The sequence below is a fragment of the Parus major genome, chromosome 11 (assembly GCF_001522545.3).
Source record: "Parus major isolate Abel chromosome 11, Parus_major1.1, whole genome shotgun sequence".
NCBI classification, from domain to species: Eukaryota; Metazoa; Chordata; class Aves; order Passeriformes; family Paridae; genus Parus; species Parus major.
In genome coordinates, this window is record NC_031780.1 from 12,338,333 (window position 1) to 12,354,849 (window position 16,517).

Sequence of the window (16,517 nt, forward strand, 5' to 3'; positions counted from 1 at the left end):
CCTGGCTAAAGCAGAGCCCAGTCCTGGCTAAAGCAGAGCAGCCAGCAAGGTCAAGATCATTCTGATCCATTTTGTTTAATCACAGGATAGCAGTTAAGTGTTCCTTTGTGTGTCAACACGCCCTATTATACTAACCAGAATAATTGGTTTTAATTGAAAAAATTCCTGCTTTGGTCATTCAGGAATTTTGCTATACTTCCACTCTCCTCTGGCTCCTCTTTATTCTTCATTTCACAGGAGAAATTATGCAGGCATGCATGTTCTAATTTCTCTCATCAGGGCGTTACCCATGGCTTCTGCTCCAACTGTTCAAAATTCTGCTCATCCATCCCAAAGAGCTTCTCTGCCTTGGGCTTATATATTCCTTTGCACATAACAGGCTATTTGCAACATCACTGAAGATGATTTAAAACAGTGGATATCTACACTATACCCAAAAAGTCATCTAGTGCTTGTGCACTACAGATTGGTTTTGGCAGGATTACTGAAGGAAGTTTCATTTGCAGAATGATGAAAGTCTAAATTATTTAGAAACTCTGTGGATGGTGGGCTGAAGCAAGCAGTGAACACACAGGTGACTTTCATCCTCCAAAACTCTATACTTTATGAATTTTAGGGGTATTTCCAATATCATCCTGCAGCACTAAATAAGCCTTTTGTATTTGAGTTTTCTTTGGATAAATAATTCCTAAAGGACAGTGTTTAATTGCCCCTATCATTTGAAGTCTTCTCTGGACTAAAAAAAAAACAACCAAAAAAGAAAGGAAACAAGGATAAATACTGTAGAATTTCAATATTATAATTGTCTTAGGAGAAGAATGTGAAGGAGGAACCTGAGGTATTTCAGCCACTGAAAGTACCAACACTTAAGAATCCAAACTGCATCCATCCCTTCACTCCCAAAAAGAAAGCCAGCATTGCACAGGAGAGAGAATAACTTCAGTTTGAAGCCTCCAAAGGTATTTTACTAAGAAAAAGATGGTACTGGTAAATTCTGCCAAACTTCATAAATTTCTTGAACTAAATAAAGCTTTTACCCCTACCATTCATCACCTACTTGGTTCTGAAATAGTTTTGAACAACAGTTGTACTAAGGTAAAGACAAAGAGAGCCCAATCCTCACTCTGCCCCTAACAATTGTATTGGGGAACTCAACACTTTCCTAAATTAACCTTCAATTTTAACACTGATCTTCCACAAGCTTAATACAATATCCTCTAGATTACTACTGCCATCAACATGTGTTGAATAATGAAGTATGAACAACAGCAGACACTGTAAAGATCACAAATTATTTTCCCACCTACAAACTCAGGCAAAACCAAACAGTCCTGAAGGGAACTGTAAATATGAAGCATCTGCTGAGGTCCTTTCCCTACCACCTGGGCCTCCATAGCAGACAAATCCTTTTAATATTTGCTGGCTTAAGCTACTGAATAAAACCACTTAACTGCATTTGCAGGTGATTTAATATGCACTTAGGTTTCATGGTGACTGACACATCAGTCCTCATAAGAAAATAAAATTATGCATAATAAAGGAAACGATTTTCAAAAGCCTCAGAGACTTTGACCATCAATTTTTATATCCTTAGTTACTGAACCATATCAATATATTTTAGGTCACATAGTATTCATATTTTGAGACACATATGCCCTATGGGAGCTTTAAAATCCAACATCCCAAAACATATCCATAATAGCAACCTGACAAAACCAGGAAAGCTTAAGGAGCTGGGTTTTTGATATCACAGGTTTTTTCTTCAGTTCACCTATTTGAATTACAGCTTCACAGACCATCTTTTCACAGTTTACCTAAAAACAGACATACAGAAAAAAACAGGTATTTCACTGCCATATGACTGCTAAACATCACCAAAAATCAGGATATCCACTGTATAAACAGTTTCTTAAGGTGCAAATTCTCCAGAATTTCCCTTTGCAGACAGATAGGCAAATGAGATTTCAATCTGTTCCCATCCATTATAGGGCAGCTGTGTGTAAGTTACCACTGCCTGGCTTCCCAGACACAGGGTCTGTTATAACAGGATTACACAAACCAACCTAATCCATCCAGGGCAAAGTTAGCCAAGCTAAATCCCCCACCTTTATCAGTTCAGGTAAAGCAGCCACTTCTTAGAGCTGTGGGGAGTCCCTGGAGGAGCCCTAAGCCCCCTCAGATGGCAGAAGGTGAAAAGATGCAAGCAGAACTCCTTCAAAGGCCATAGCTACACCCAAAAAAACCACCTCTGGCAACCACCTCTGGTAGCTTTAAGTGTTTACCCAAGAACAGCTTGCCCCTTCTCTCTCATATTTGTTGTCTGTAATTGCAGAGTAATTTGCAGAATTGCCTTTTAGGACCAAAGGAGAGCAAAATTTCCACAAATATGTAAATGATTTAGGAACCTGATCTTGTTTTCAGGACTAAAGTTGTTTGGGATTAATGTAACCATGCTGATACTGAGTTTTGAAAACACTGAGATAATTTGTTCACTTCCACCAATTATGATGGACTGATTATGCACATTTCTTCAAAAACTGTGGAGAGAAAAAAAAAAGTCACTAAATTTACACTACAAGACCTATACTTTCTGTCCTGTGCAAATACTTGGAAGCCTATTTCTTCCTCCCAATCAACACCCACTGCCCCCAAATCCCTCAAATTAATGCTGCTTTTTCCACTTATGTTCTGTATTTTACATTAACTTATGTGTTTAACTGCATCAAAAAAGGCACTAAAATAGCACTGCATTGTGGAAACAGCACAGTGTAATAGAGACATTAAAACACTAGACAAAGAAGAAATATGGACAGTTCCTTTTAATTATTTAAACTGGTATCTCTATCTTTCCAGTTTTTTATTTTATAGACCCTTTGTTTTAATCAGCATGAGTGCTCTCTTCTTTAAACTGATTTAAGCTATTTCTAACAAAAATTTCCAAGTATATTCTTTAGTCAAGAAGTAACGTAACAGACTCTTTTCCTACCTTCCTTAAGGTAAAAGTGAGTATTTTTTGCCTGTTTATAAATTTCATTGTGTGCTTTGCCTTCCTAAAACACACTTTTTCCTACAGAAACTTGTCTTTCAAGAGGGGGAAAATCCTACTGAACTTTAATTATAAATCAGATATTTGAATTAGTCCTACCAGTAAGTGATTTGAAGTGTAACTCGGCAACTAATCCACTGGCTTTTAAATCCATGCCATATGCATGCTCAGCCTTGCTCTTTATTTTTGCAGCATTTCCTGCAAAAACATCAAATGCCAACTGGAAAGACTGTTTTGAGAAATACCCTTACTTCCCACTGCTTTTTTTTTTTTGCTTTTTTTTTTAAATCACATTGTACATAAAAACAATCTAGCTGAATCACTGCATGTGTGGGAATAATCTTCTATTTCTTCCCTGGAAAGTATCTATGTATCATCCCTCCTTTCCATCTCTGTAAGCAAGTGCTGTGAGAGTCTGCTGCTTCTCTTCTCTTCCCTCAGGTGATGGAAGATGCATTTTTCTAACAGAGGAGTGGAAAAAAGAGAGAGGAACTGCTACCTCAACTGATCTGAAAGGAAATGTACCTAAAAAACAAAAGGATGAAACAGGAGAAAAAGGTTTTGTGCAGGAAAAACAAAGTGGGAAGAGCAGCAATGGGAAGAAGTTGATATATTTCATAATGACAAAGAGTTCAACTCTAGTAATATCTAATTATCTTGAAACACCCCATTAATTCTAACATCTCCTATAGAAGACAGCCACACGGTTTTTCTTTAGCTCACTTACAAAACAAGTGTTAGTCTGCTGGAACAGTGGCAGACTATGCAGTTTGCAACATCATCATTTAAAACACATATATATTTATTTTCAAAGCTGTAAAGTTCAACTATTAGCATGCACTTTGTCTATTCTGGAATTACAGCTTCAGGTAAATTTCCAAACATTTAAAACCACAGAGAAGTTGAAGGTATCTTTTTCCTACAGTGGGGAATTAGTAACTCCTCAGCCTGCCAATTGCCTTTACTTAAACAAGTAAAAAGACCAAACAACAGTTTGTAAGCTTGTTTTAAAATAAGAGCTTAGTAAGTTAAAGTAACTATCAACATCAACTGTACTTCATCAGTACTTCAATTAATATTAGCTAAACTTTCCCAGTAAAATGGGAACATTTGGGTTTGTGTTAAAGCTGTAACAAAAGCTACCACTACTAAATTGCTGTAACACAGGAATAGCCCTGAACCCCTCTGAACCAGCACAACAGGTACAAGCAGGGAGTTTTAAAACAAATAAAGGTCTATGACATCAGTTCAGCAAATCACACCAATGGTGTTACTATTAAACCAAACCAGAAGGAAACAGCAGCTCAGGTAATCTGCCTTTCCGTCTGTCTCCATAAAGCCAGGCAGCACAGATCTTTATACAGCTCGAGTATATTGCTCCTGTTTTGTTAGTGTAGTAAATATTATCACATAAAAACAAATAATCTGTGACCTTCTGATAACTGGTAACAACATGCTATCTGGGCAGAGGTGAGACTAGTACACTCCCAGCAGACTGATGAGCACTGCTGGTGGATAACAGGCTTGGGAAAAACCTCCCCCTGAAAACTCTGATGGGAGCAAGAAAAGAACCTGCAGCACAGACCTTTGCCACCACATGCACAGCAGCAGGTCACCCAACAGGAAGCCTGGCAAGCCTTGCACAGGGTTTTCTCACACAGAACCAAGTGGAGAAAACTCTACTTCCACATACACAGTGGGTTCTGCCGGACAAATACTCTTGTTCATGACTTTATTCAACTTGAAAGATTAGTTAAATGAAAGAATGGAGAGCAATGTAATTATTAGCTCCTGTCTCCCTCCATCAGAGTAGGTTTACATTTTCAAATGTGCACTCCAAACAAGCCCACACCAGTCCCTTCCCCAGGAAGGGACATCACCACGATGCCAGGCTTACCCTGGCCAGGACAAAAGGCAGTTTGAGGTGCGGGTTCCCACGGGTGGCTGGTGCTGCTGCAGATCAGTTACGCACCCTGAGCGTGCTGTGCTCGCTCCAGAAACCCTCTGCATGTCCATCTGTGCAGCAAACCTGCTTTGTAACTGCTCAGTAGGCAGGGGAACCAAGAACACAATAAAACTATGAACACCTCTCCTTCAGGAACATGGGATCAGACTAAAAATCATTTAATATAAAATTATTAACTCAAATAACTAGCCACAGTTGCAGTTCATTAATAACTTTTCAGCTCCAAAATAGAAACATTTTCAAATTAAATCTGAAGTGCCACTGTGCCATCTGGAAAGTCAATACAGATTTCCAAGTCTTTCCAGCATCTTCTTGTATTCACAGCCTTTTGGATGGTGGGTTTTTGGGGTTTTTTTGTTTTGTTTTTTAGAGGAGGGATTTTTGCACAGCAATTTGGAACATTCAAGAAATAAGAAACTGAGCCCCAAGTTACTTTGCTACATTTCCTATATCAGAAGTATTCAAAACTTCTTATGAAAATATCTGAAGCTAGCAGTTACAATTAAAAGCACAAGGCTGAGTTAGTAGGTTTGTCTTTGGTGGCAAATGCAAGATGTAACCAAAAGTAAGTATTCTATTACCAGCTGTTAAAACCAGCTGGGGCAGTGTTCTTTACCTCTACCACCACCCATCCTCCCACCAGAGGGAAATCTTCTGTTCATGGGCCATTGGTCTCACTGCAGGACTGATAAAATTACATCATCCCATTGGGAGATGCTCCATCCATGGGGAGGAGCCAAGCATTCCTACCTGGATATAATCTGAAACTTGGAACACCACAGGCAGCCTTTGTCCTCTGCATTCCCACAGGAGGACCAGACTGTTCTACACCACCACTGGACCTTCAGAGGAAAACTACACCCTTCTACAGGATCACTGCCTCAACAGAACCATGTCTGTCACTCCAGGAGAACTGCAGCCACCACTTAATGGGACTGCTACCAACACCCTGACCAACAGTGTCAGGCTGTACTCTGGCTCTGTCAGTGTGGGTTTTTGTACCACTGCATTTTTATTTTGATTTTCCTAGTAAAGAACTGTTATTCCTATTCCCATATCTTTGCCTGAGAGCCCCTTGATTTCAAGATTATAATAATTTGGGGGGGGGATTACATTTTTCCATTTCAAAGGAGGTTTCTGCCTTCCCTAGAAGACACCTGTCTTTTCAAACAAAGACAAGGTTAAATTTCTATTCCCTGAGCAAAACGGAGAGTGACTCCAAGTTACCTGTTTCGAAACAAGTTTATCACCTGTTTATTACTTGTTACTTTGGTGATACTCTGATATAGTACTAATACAAGTTTAAATGCACTGTTGTCATACCTAGGCAAAATTAGAATCACAACTGTAGTTCCCCCTCTCACAATCAAATTCTTAAAAGCAACTGCAGTGGGTATACTTTGAAAGAGGAGGAATAATCACACCTACTATGGCTAAAGTATAAGGAACATTTCAGGTAACTTTACTTTGATGATTTGTTATCTTTACAGTATAGGTGTGTACAGTGAACTATATTCAGATTACACAAGGCAGTTTTGGGACTCATGATGTAGTATTATGCTCCCTTAAAGGTACATAGTAGAAACTGTTTATACTCTGATTTGTTCTCTTCTCCTCAGATACTCTTACTTGCAAGGCAGGATGCACAGGTACCAGAAATACTATGGGCTGGGAGCAGTAACACTGCAAAGTATTTTGGGAGTCAACAGCCTCCATTTGCTCTATTTACCATCCCAGGATAGAAAGCTACAAACAAAAACAAAGAAGGACACTGCCTAAGCAGATCACAGAAAAATATTTCCTGTGGTTACCTCAATCAACCCAGTGATAGATGTAAACTTAAGAGCTTCTACATCATGAACTGCAAAAAATGCTGCTGCTTCTTCTATTGTAGGTGACAGATCTCATCCTTCCAAGTACCCAGAGAAGTTGGTCTCTGACTAACCCTGTGGGTCAAACCATGGGTTTTATTTTCTTTATTTCCCCTGAAGCTTCAGCTAGTAGATCTGTCAGAAAACTACTGATAAAAAAATGAGAAGAAAATACTAGACAATACTGCACTGAAATACATCCCATGAATCCAAATTGTTAAAAGACCAATCCATATGGAAAGACAACTTAGTAAAGATTTTGCACAGCTACCTCAATTGCTGGGACATAAAGACAGAAGAATCAGTCCATGATGGGAAATGGGGGAGTTTTAACGGTCTCACTCAGACCAAGTATCACCAAGGTGACTACAGGAACTCACTCCAGGATGGGGAATCCCTGGCATGGCACACCTGCTCACACCATCCACATGTGCATTGACACATTTGTGTACAGTCTTTCAAAAGAAGTAGCAAATGTAGAGTAAGAGGCTCTGCGGAGCTCTCAGAAACACCCTCAAGATTCATCCAACTACTTGCTGGAACCAGTCTCTAAAAATAATCTGAAGATTATGTAAAAGTGTCCTGTGTACCCAAAAAATGAGTAGAAGATGCAACAGAGACCAGTTGTAAGAGAGGTATAAGAGGGTCGCTGTGAGCTCCACAAACTGCAGAATCAACAGAAACTGAAAGAGCACGTTTCAGCATGCCTGAAGCAGGTTTGCTTCAGAGGAGCAAAGGCTGAAGTGAACTATTTCAGCATATAATGTTCATTGACTTGCTGCCTACAGGCAAATACCACACTGTGCAAAAAACAAGGGAGGAAGTTTGTTAGTATTCTTTTTTACTCCTAGGTACTTCTATGCCAGGAGCTGACACTGTTACTTACTACCATTGAAACTTTATCTTTTACCAACTGTATGTGCCCTGTCACATTTGTCCAGATTGTAACAACAGCAGTCTTGGAAGATCATTGGTCAGTTCAAATTTAGATAGAAAAACAATGCAAATTATCTAATGTAATTACAAGAGAGCAAAAGAAGCAGGATATTTGAGATTCTGCCTCATCTCAAAAACTATCCCCTTATAAGAGGCAATCTAACAGCTTGATGAGGCAAACTTCTCTTCCATCTGATGCTGGAAGCAGAGGTGCATGTAAAGAAGCTGCTTACCTCAATAACAAATTAGTTCTTCAAGGCAAAAATCAACATGAAAATTTTCTCATGTGAGCACCTGCCAAGTATGACTACTGTGGTAGTCATGCCTCATGGATGAATGAGCATAAGATACTGAGTCTGAAGCACAACCAGAAGGCTGAGTATATAGATCTTCAAACATATGAGTTGAATCACCCAACTGAAGAATGTGACAGAACAAAGCAAAAATTAAATAAAATTAACCTTAGGACCTAATTTTTTCAGCCTGACTCGGTACTGTGACCTAAGACTTTGATCTGCAATCATGACCATTACTCAGATCAAGACAGCTCCTTCACCACACTTTGTTTAACTCAATACTTTAACTGGCAAAAGCGGAAAGCTTCCTAACCAGGAGTGCCTCTGAATATGTAAGAGATAAAGCCAGATGCAAGGCACAAGTCCTTCACACCACTTTCAGAAATGATATGCATACTCTAGATTAAAGCCAAAATCTTACTGAGGGATAAGGGGGAGGAATGCAAATGCATAGAAAGGAGTACTTTTTATAACAACCCTGTTGAAACAAAACAAACAAAAAAAAGCCCTCAAAACCAGAACAAAAACCACTTGCTTTCTGTAGCACATAGGAAAATATAGCTGTTCCTGAAGTAACATAGGAAGTGAACAGCTCTAAAATTAACAGTGAGAATTAAGAAAGCTTAAGAAAGTAAGTTATCACACTTCCTCAGTCTAGCTTAAACACAGCATCAAGGGGTCAGGCAGGGTCAACAAGCTCTGATTAAGGACTCCCTGTCTTCAGACTATACACACTGACTCCTAACAGAAAGATCAACACCTTAGTCATCACTCAAACCACAGCACAATATTCCTGCATGCTGTATTTTAAAGGACATTTCAAGAAGGGCTTATCTATACTTAATATTTGTGATAGGTTAATGCAAGTTCTTTCAGGTGTTACTGCATCCATAAACAAAGTAATTGTAAGAAATCGCATGATACTTTCAATGGGTGTGCTTAAATGTAACAGAAAGTCAGTCTAAACTGAGTGAAGGTAATGAACCCATGTTGCTACTCATCCATACCCCTCTCACTTACCATAGAATACTACCCTCATTTCCCTGATTTGGAAGTTTCTAGAGGACTTTAATGTTTTAACTTGTCCCTTGTTATAGTCTATTACTTGTAGAATCACAATACTATTTCCTCCACACTGTCTTAACATCTTCAATATAGTATTGGCTACTTCTCCCCTAAGAGATCACACTGACAAGACAGAAGAATGAGGTGCACAAACACTGACTTTGATTTTATGCCTCTGCTACCATTGCTGTCCAGTAAAAATCCTAAAAATGCAATGCAAAACAAAAAAATTGCACAATGCACGCAATGCAGTACTGTAATGCAGAATACCATACCATATAGCCTTCTCAAGAAATTGTAGCAAGACTGTGCCTCTTTCACTGAACATCATTTTGGAATAATTCAGATGTAGATGTCATATCATGAAGAATGTTATAAGACTGTCAGAGAAGCTGATCTGGAAATGAGGGCTGCCAAATAATCTTAATTGTCATTATGGAAGGAAGAAAATTAACAGATGTTGCATCCCAGCATAAGACAACCCCAGCCTCAGTCAGGCAGCCAGTCCATCCTCGTTCTGAGCTGCTGTTCTAGAGCTGCCCTCCCACCTGTGACCCACCTTGAGAGCTTAGCAGCCCCAAGGGACACAATCAGTGCGGCTCAGTCTCACACAGACTTTGTGACACAGCTTTAAGGGTCAGGAAGACAACCTTCAGGGACAGGCAGTATCAGAAGAGCTGTGCTGAATGCAGCAATACTGATACCTTGACTGCACAACTAAGACACAACACATCAGTATCACCAATACAAAGTTACTGGGAAGATTTATACCGGCTCTGGTGATCTGTAGGAGAGTTCTGTACAAACCTATAAACAAGAGTTCTGCTCCCTTGATTCATGTCGGTCTCTTGTTTTGATACCCTAAGTTCGTAGTGTTGCCAGAAAAAATTCCTGCTGTGTTATCTACTGCCTGAAGTTACAAAATGATTAAAGTTCAAATTGTTCCTGCTATAGCTATTTGCAGCCTAGGAAAAACATCTGAAGCTCGTATTGCGTTCATCAGTTTTCCTCTTTTTCTTGTTTACAGAAATATTTCCTTAGCCACTATTTCTAGGCAAAGGCACAGAAAGTAATAAGCAAATACTCATGACATTTTGAGCACTCTTTCGCAGTTCATCCAAAAAGATAATTAAAAAAGACAAACACTCATAATTTAAGAATTCCCAGCATGTTCAAATAATAAATTAACATTCCAACTAAGAACGGCAATAGCATTTACTTGCTTATAATATGTGTTATGCAAGATTATCACTAGTTGTGCTGCTCTATCACTACCAGCACAATTCCCTCCCTCAACACAACACCTAAGCTGGCTCCAGGCCGCATTCTGCTCCTGCTGCCAGTTCCAACATCCAGCAGGGACAGCACAGGAACCACTATTTTACATCACACACAACATAAACAGAAAGCTTTGAAGCAACAGTCATCTCTAAAATTTTGGCATATGCATGAGCACATATTCTATATTGAAAGATGAGTTCAGAACCCCCACGTGATGAGATCAATAAAAAAGAAATATTTATTCCTCTTATTGCCCATTCTATCATTTTAATATTAAAGTTAAGCAGACAACTTCTGAAAGTTCCATTCCAAAGTGAATTCCCAAAGTGAAAAACATACCTTACATGCTAATTTAAATAAATTATTAGAAATGACCCAGTAGCAAAGTACAATATGGAGATAGCAGAAAAAAAAATAAAGGGGAGAAAACAGCAATAATGTACTTTCATGACACAGGTCTCCATCTATCTGGTTCCTAGAAGTGACAATATGATACCAGGCTTCCTAAAATTGACCATATGCTACCAGTTTGACAATTAAAAAATAATAGCTATAACCCCAACATGGTTTAAGATAATACTAATAAGATTCAGGGTGAACATATCCTCCTTCTTCAATGCATACTGCTGCATAAAACACACAGCAGCTCTTGGGAATCAGCAAGCACACAAGAGGGAATGACAAACTCTTCCTATTACTTAATATAGACATCTCCATCTACCAAAAAAAGTCTGCCAAACTTCTGTTCCTTATATAGCCACTCCAAGGTATATAGGTATCCAAGTCCCAAACGAAGAATGAATCAGAGAAAACAGAACAGTTCACAAGAATGCATCCACACACTTTTCCCTTGCACATGCAGAAATCAGCAGCCTCTGAAGTCCTCCTTGAACTGTTTAAACAAATCATGCAGAAATGTCGGCCCTATTCCAAAATCCTTCAACCTCAGATAATACTGTTATATAATATTCACCATATATTTCTCAGAAGGTTTCATCAAACTGCCTTTAGTCTGCATCTTCATCCCTAGTAAACCTTTTCTCTCTGCCAGCCCTTCCAAAAGAAGTAATTTCTTACTACAGGAGGCTGTGGGGAAATACTGGTTTCACTTCCATAAAACCCAGCTGACTGCCTCCAAGAGCTGCACAAGCTGTCACAAGGGTACTGCCAGGACGGTGCTGTGGCATGACTCAGGACAAGACAGAGAGTGACAGTGGATCTCATCAGACGGCTACAAGAAAAGGATCTGCACTCCAGTCACATCCATGCACTTCTACCTCACAGCCAGCACACGCAGCTACAGAGACAGCACAGAGAACTGCTCTAGGAGGCTTTATCAGGAAGCAAGCAGATTTGCTTCTATGGATTTTTCCAAATAACTCCTTATTACATGTGATGTACACAGTGAATTCACCTGCAGCCTATGCTTTAATGTATGTGAGTTCATCAAATCCAAAACACATGTGACTATTCTAACAGAGGATGCATGAAGAAGTCATGCACACATCTTGTTGTTTCACCAGAAGTCTGCACAAAGGTGTTTGTTTCACCTAATTAAGACTTTGTGTCAAGTAACATAACAGTAAATCAGGCAACAACCCTGCATTTGATTTAAGCACTTAAGAGTATATGATGAAAACCAACACAAATGATTAGGATTTTATCAGATTTCCCTAAGTCAGACATTCCAGCTGGTTTTACATTTTGCTGGAGGTTCACAGACTTGCTCTGCTCACACAACACTCAGCTCTTTTTGTCTGTGCTCCAGCCCACATAGAAATCATGGCTGATACCATGCAAGGGCCTGAGCTAACAGAGCTAGGGACAAGCAGAGTTAAGATATCAGAGGCAGACAGCCACCTTAACATGGCTGCATGTCCTCTGGCCAGCCCACACCTGGGACAATGGGTTTGTGTCTGCCTTAATGCACTTTGCTTCTTTCAAAAATGAGACTAAAAGACCTGAGAAGCTGACAAACTTCACATGAAAAACTAATAATGCAATTTCTGTAGCAAAGATTTATGGCTTTAAGCTATTTTCTTCCCTAAAGCAGTTATGGTTTTATTTCATGGTACCCTGTGTAATCCTGGGCAACATGCTGGGAACCCTTACATTAAATAAGCAGAAGTCTGCTCAAGTCTGTGCCAACCAGTTCAGCAGCATGAGAGTGTATGCATATCTGTGTGAAACCCCCTCCTGTGGGGGTCACAGGATTCTCTCCCTTCCATGACGAAGTTTCCATGAGTACTTCAAAATGTGCATTCAGTATTTCAAAATGCAGTCTTCTATCTAATCCACGTTTCTTCTCAGCAGTACACACCACAAAATTACCTCCTTAAGCTCACACATTAACTGGGTTCTTGCCTTCAGCTGCAGATTGCTGTGAAAACAGCTCATACAGAGTCCCAAATCCACATCTCCTTCCTCGGAACTGTGTAGCACTGGGCTCTTCCCTTTGGCACAAGAATCACAGAAATCTACAATAAATAGGCCAAACTTAAGTCCAAGTCTTTATTTTTGAGTTTTGTTGCACTTAAGGCTTCTTGTTTCAGCAGTTCTTTTGTCACATTTTAGCCAGGCTCATGGTGAAAGCTGTAAAATAGCAATTTCAATATCCCAAATACTTTTCCTTGCTTTCTAATTGTGACACTACTAACATTATTTATTGCTGCCCTTGGGACACACACACACAGAATCCTGTCTAAAACCCCCGACCCACACATGCTCCTACATCCCTGAGTTTTGCTACTAACTACCCTGCTAAGGCAAACCAAATTTAACTCTAGAAGTTTAAGTCAACAGTAACATCATTCTCATGCTGTGAAACTTTTCATTCATATTGTGCATTATCTATTCTTTTCAGAACTGCTGTCTAATGACAATCATCAGAGGATGGAAGAAGACCTGGAAGCTGACTCTGACTGGTGCAAAGCAACGGGCAGGCAGCACTCACAGTGATATTTCACAAGCCACCTCATTTAGAGTGCCACAACAAAGTAGAGTACCTGTCATGCAAACACCTGCATTATTAATAGAACTGCAAGTCTGAGAACTTAGACTAAGAAAAAATATTAAAGATAGGCCAAAATACAATGCACACAACAGCAGCCTTAACTCAAAGGGAGCAAAAACTCCGTTTTGTTGAATGTATTTCAGCACAGGTAAATGTTAGGAAATATTGTGCATACTATATAAAAAAATCTATCTTGAAATCAAACCCAATACTGTTGTGGGTTATTTTTTAATTATTTAGTTATCTCTCTATATGTGCACATAGCATTAACTAAGAGAATATATTTCCCAATAATACTTAAAAAAAAACAACTTAGCAGAAAACAAATCAAGCTTTGACTGAACAGCTATTTAGCTTTTAACCAAAATCTCTATTTCAACATGTTTACCTTACCTAAATCTTTAGACAGCTAGTTACACACTGTTATGTGTTTACATAATCTGTTCAACTTGCTAAAAATTACTGGACTGGTTTTCCAGACAGCTGATCAATAGAATTGCATATTCAGAGGGGTTTTGCACAGCCATCCACACAAGTGACATCCTTGCACTGGAAATATGAATGCTACATGTCAGCTTTCAAATGTGTTTCCTAGCAAATCTGGTCTTATCTTTCTGCAAGTGAGACTGTTCCGCAATTCTACTGTATTCCAAAGAGTCAAAGTGATCAATTTAACAAAATTACAGGATGGTATATAGGGAAAAGCACTGAGAGCTGTTTTTTACTTTTTCACAATTTGCATAGTAACAATCAGGGGAAGAAAAAGATACCTGTTAGCACACAAGTAATGATATAATAGCAATGCTGGTATCTTTTTTTTTTTTCGCAGTAACTGCTAGAACTACTGAACACTATTTTGGAAATTTACATGGGAATCAATGAATTTCAAATATTTACTTTAGCAACAACCTCCTCTGCTAGGTTACAAACCTCTCTATCCATCCTTACTGCCCAGTGCCTCAAGGTGCAGACAGATGCTTTAGAACAGACAGCTGTTAAAGAGAAGCTTGCAGTCAGGAGAGAAGGCAGCACCTCAGGTCACACCACAGGCACAGGAGGCTTCACCCAGCCTCGCCAGCAGCCAGCTGGTCACACTGCAACCTTCACAGAACCTAGACATTCCCTTCCTAGGGAGCTTCAGCTCCTTCTAGAAATTATTTCCACAGTTACTCCTTCAAGATCGTTAGCCAACAGCCTCTAAAACATTTTATAGCTTTTTCAAAAGGAAACTTCCGTAATTTAGGAAAAGCATGTAGGGGTATATTTGAGAGACACTCTACCTTGCTCTACTTTGAATGAAGGAAATAGCTAAAAGAGAAGCTCAGCATCATGTAAATATATGCCATAAACTAGACAGTCAATACACATGCAAACTAAGATATCTGAGTATTCCTTGACACTGTTAAAAAAACTCCTCAAGGGCCTACCACTTGGAGTTTGAAACTAATTCCACCAAAATTTAACTACAGCAACACTTTAAATACTTCGGCAAAGTTGCTGTCATTATTGTTATCAATCTCTCACTGAAGCTCACTCTTTTTTCATCCCATTATTATTACTATTACTCTCTTGTTGAAACATACCCTTTTCCACCCTTTATCTTCAACACAGAAAAAAATCATAAATTTACAAGGCAGAGAGAGAGAGCAAAGCACCTCTAAAAATGTTCCTCAGCCTCTAAGTAAATAAGTTACAAGGCAGAATACAACCAGGGTCCAAAAACTAACTTACAAAAATTCAGTACTTAGTATGTTCTACACACATTACTTTTAAGTTGTGTGAAGAAAGTTGCAGAAAGTTCCAAGGTAAAGGGACTAAAACACTTAAAAAAGAATACTTCTGCTGTGTCATTTTATGAATTATTATTACCCTGGCAGTAAAGGCAACATAGGAGCCAGCAAAGAAACAGGGAGTCAGAGGTGGTAAGAACTTGTCTTCCAAAACAACCAGCAAATTTGAATAGTCTTTTTAACAAAACTTACAGAACAGCAATTTAGGAAGGCAAAGAGGTCATTGCTTTCCAATGTGAGAGGGCTGAAGAGCCCTTAGGTACAAGCTGAGCACACAAAAACTCATGCACCTAAATCACTACTGATTTCTAGTATGAGCTCTGTCAGGCCTTCAACTCTTACCATACACCTCCGTCATCTAGACCCTGGCAGGTTCAAGGCAAAGGTTATGTTTTGAAAAGCATGAACTTTACAAAACAAAAAAAATCCACTGAAGTTACCAAATGGCCTTTATCCAGGGCATCACCCATATCAAAAGCCATCACTGTGTTCAAAAAAAGGGGAGGGCTCAAACCAGTTTTCAGGTAAACAGGAGATAGGTGATTGCCTGCCCTCCGTCTCCGTGGGCTTGTGAAATGCCAACTGATGAGACCTAAGCTAACAAAAAAACACTAATGACAAAATATTCAGATCAGCATATGCACTCCATAGTCAAATATCCATGACAACCATTAATAATCCCACACTAAAACCCACTGCACACTATAGTGCATGGAAGTTCATTTCTGAGAGAAGGTGCCTGGACTGCACACATACCTTCTCTGTCAGGTCTCAGAAAACACATTCCCCGGGAAATTACCCAGTCTGTGCGCTTTCTTTTTACACCAGCAGATGATTATTGGTTTTTTTTTAAGTTCTAGTCCCTACCATGCATTTGTTCCGCAAGCAGCACAAAGCGTTGGAAGTGAGCTTGACAGCGCTGCGGAGGGCGGGCGTGCCGGCCCTGCCGTGCCTGCCTGCCCCGGCGGCCCTGCCGTGCGTGAGCAGCGAGGGCAGCACCCGCCGCTACAGCAGCGACAGCAGCGAGCACAGCGCGAAGCGGCGCTGCCAGCGGAAAGCCGTGTCCGAGGAGCCCGGCGGCACCGGCCGGCAGCGTGTAACACGTGCACGAGCGGTGAGCACGGGCGGTGACAGCGGAGGGCCGGCGGGGCTCCGGTCCCTGCGGATAGGCGTGCCCACCCCATCAGCATGCACACGGGCACCGCCGCCGCACGCGTGTGGCCCCAGCCCCGCGGAGCCGCCGCCCCGGCGGG

The 16,517-nt window shown here is 40.1% G+C and overlaps 1 protein-coding gene across 1 annotated transcript in view; it reads right to left on the reverse strand.

Annotated features, from left to right (window-relative positions):
* The window catches only part of TENT4B (terminal nucleotidyltransferase 4B), a 31,117-nt gene extending 22,288 nt beyond the window's left edge, over positions 1 to 8,829 (reverse strand). Inside the window, exon 1 of the mRNA XM_015640302.1 lies at positions 8,824 to 8,829. The gene's annotated coding sequence lies outside the window, so the exon portion shown is untranslated. The remainder of the gene's footprint in view (positions 1 to 8,823) is intronic.
* Positions 8,830 to 16,517: the final 7,688 nt, after the last annotated feature.